We start from the raw sequence: 3,196 nt of genomic DNA, 5'->3' as shown, positions 1-3,196 counted from the left end.
TGTCTCCATTCCATGATTAATGTGATTTGAAGAGAAGTAATAAAATGAGCTCTAACATGGAAAGTAAGTGTGTCCGGACACATGTCCACATAACATATTTTCTTTCTTTGTGTGTGAGGAATGTTTCCTGAAAGTTTGGCCGTACCTTTTTGTAACACCCTTTATAAGGCAGTTTCCCCTTTCATTCCTTTCCCCCAGACCACATTCTCCAACTGTTTCTCTTTTTCTTCCTTATTCTACTATCAAATTCCAGTCCTTCATCACAATATACATTTATATAGTATACAGGCAGATATACTAGTAGCATTTTGGTGTGTCTTGGTTTTATGTCTGTCTTGGCTATGATAATGTATTTACTATGCTGTTCATAATAATTCAACTGCATCCTATAATCTTATTCGTTATGAGACCTACTATTGCTTTTTGCCTATTTGATTTTGTGTTTATAACGCTCTACTCATCTGACAGTACCTGTTCTTCCAGCCACTGCACTTCAATAATTCCTGTTATAAGACTGGTGAATTCGTGTTCTGTTAGACAGTAATTAAAACAGTATATGTATATTGATGAACTGTGGCTATATGAAAACCAGTCATAATTGTATATGCTACCTTACTTTGATTTAATTATGGGGTTAAACTAAATTAATTTTTAAAAAAGCATGATGGTGCTTCAATTTATTGTAATAGCTAATGGCATAGATTTACAGTATAGTTTCATTAATGTGTAGTTAATGTCCACAAAGCAGCTGCCACATTACTGCACATATTAAAACTAAAAATAGTAGACCCGTACCTCACTCCATATAGTGACAGTGAACTAGTTACACAGGCCTTAAAGAGAATGATTTTACACAGTGAAAAATTAAGTAACATGACAATGTTAATTTTTGGTGATATGAACATCCGCATCAGGCTGCAGCACTGAAGCATTTTCGTCTCATTGTGTTAAGATCACATGACCTATATTCTGTTCATAACAATCATGCAAGGCAATTATCTTTCCTTGAAAATGTGAGGGATATTCAACAGTGATTTCCTATCAAACTATAAAGGTAATGATTAAACTTAAAAATTAATATTCGTATATCTAACAGTATCACAGAACACAATATTAGGTTTGCTACATTCCTAACCCATCGGATGCAGAGAGTCAGCATGAAATACACTAATAGACAAAGCAACTCAATAACCGAAATACTATCACGTAATAAAACTCTAAAGCAAGGTGTACCACAGGCCTCAGTATTGGGACCCCTACTTTTCCTCCTGTGTATTAATGACTTGAGCCTGAATGTTGATGCTGATGACACAACTGTACTCCTCAAAGGGGAGAATACAGAGGCTGTGCAAAAAGTTGTGAACTTGGCCACTGAACAACTCAGCAACTGGGCTAAAATCAACAGATTAACTATCAACACCAAAAGGACAGCTTCCATGAACTTTCACACAACACAAAATCCAAATTCCTCTCAGCTATTTGTCGCTGTAAATAACCAGCCAATAGATAGGGACACTGTTTTCAAATTCCTGGGTCTGTGGGTTCAAGATAACCTGAAATGGAATACACATACAGGAAAGGTAAATGCCAGAATTAGTACTGGCTGTTATGCAGTGAGTGTACTGAAATCATGTGCTAGCCTGAAAACATTAACCAATGCATACTATGCTTACATACAATCCCACATAAAATATGGTGTGATATTCTGGGGAAATTCTCCAACTGCTCTGAGCACATTCAGAATCCAGAAGAGAGCAATGAGGATTATTACTGGGAGCAAACCCAGAGACTCCTGCAAACCCATCTTCAGAAAGTTGGAAATCCTTACACTGCCTTGCCTATACATTCTCGAGACTAAAATTTTTCAGAAACCACATAGCGCCAACTGACACCAGAGTTGTAAAAAATAATGAAATAACTGAACACAACACCAGAAAAAATGCAAATCTGCATGTTTAACATACAAACACTCAACTGTGTAAAAAGGGAGCTTTCCACATGGGCCTCCAACTGTTCAACAATCTTCCCACTAGTATTAAGTTCATCGAAGACAACATAAAATTTAGCAGAGCCGTGAAGTCATATTTGTTGTGTCACTGTTTTTACTCTGTAAATGAATACTTAGAACAGTAATCTTGCTATTTGTGTTAAATTGAAATATAATACATTAAATACTATAGGCCTATGTTAATATATGTTAACAATGTTAACTGATATTTTCCAACATCTGCAACGCACTGTGTACCATCAGTTCACATGGAATAAATAAAAATAAAATAAATAAGGCTCCTGACTGATAAAACATTCTTAATAACTGGACTCAGTTAAGCAACTACATACAGGGTGGGGTGAGAGCACAAAACAGAGTTCCAGTGTACAAAGAAACAAAGCAGAGGAAAGGAATATGAGGGGGTACCCAGGGGGGGGGGGGGGGGGGGGACCAAATAATACTGTCATGGGCGGAGCTTCTCTAGTAAAAGTTTCCGCCACTAGGTGAGTATAATGCAACTTTTGTTAGTTCAGTGCTTCCTGTGATGTGCTGTTGGCCTGACTTATTCTGTTCGTTTTATTTTTTGTGATGTAAGTTGAAATGAACAATGTGCAGCCATGAAATTTTGTTTCCTACTTGGTAAAAATGCTGCTGAAACTGTTTTAATATTACAACTTACGAAGATGACACTATGGGAAAAACTCAAGTGTATGAGTGGTTGCTTCATTTAAAAATGGCGACATTTTGATTGATGATGAACCTCATTCTGAACGTCCATCAGTTTCCCAAATTGACAAAAATATTGAAAAAATTTGAGAGGTTGTGCTCACAGACCATTGACAGACAACTGATAAACTGTCAAAGATTAATGGGTTATCTTGGAGCCCATTTCAGTGAATTAAAGACCCAATTTGTGGCAGACAGGAGACTGGCTCTTCCACCTCAACAATGCACCTGCACACACAGCCATCTTTGTTATACAGTTTTTGGCTAAAAATGGCAAGGCTCTGCTGCCCCACTCACCTTACTTGCCTGAACTGGCTCTATGCAACTTTTTCTTATCTCCACACAAGAAAAGGGGCATGATAGGATGCTGATCCAACAACATTGAAGAAGTCAGGGAAAAAATGAGGGAGGATCTGTCTGTCGTTTCTAAAGGTGACTACAAAAAATGTTTCGAACAGTGGAAGCACCAATGGGACCAAT

The sequence above is a fragment of the Schistocerca nitens genome, chromosome 3, assembly GCF_023898315.1.
Source record: "Schistocerca nitens isolate TAMUIC-IGC-003100 chromosome 3, iqSchNite1.1, whole genome shotgun sequence".
NCBI lineage: Eukaryota > Metazoa > Arthropoda > Insecta > Orthoptera > Acrididae > Schistocerca > Schistocerca nitens.
This window is presented reverse-complemented; position numbering follows the sequence as displayed.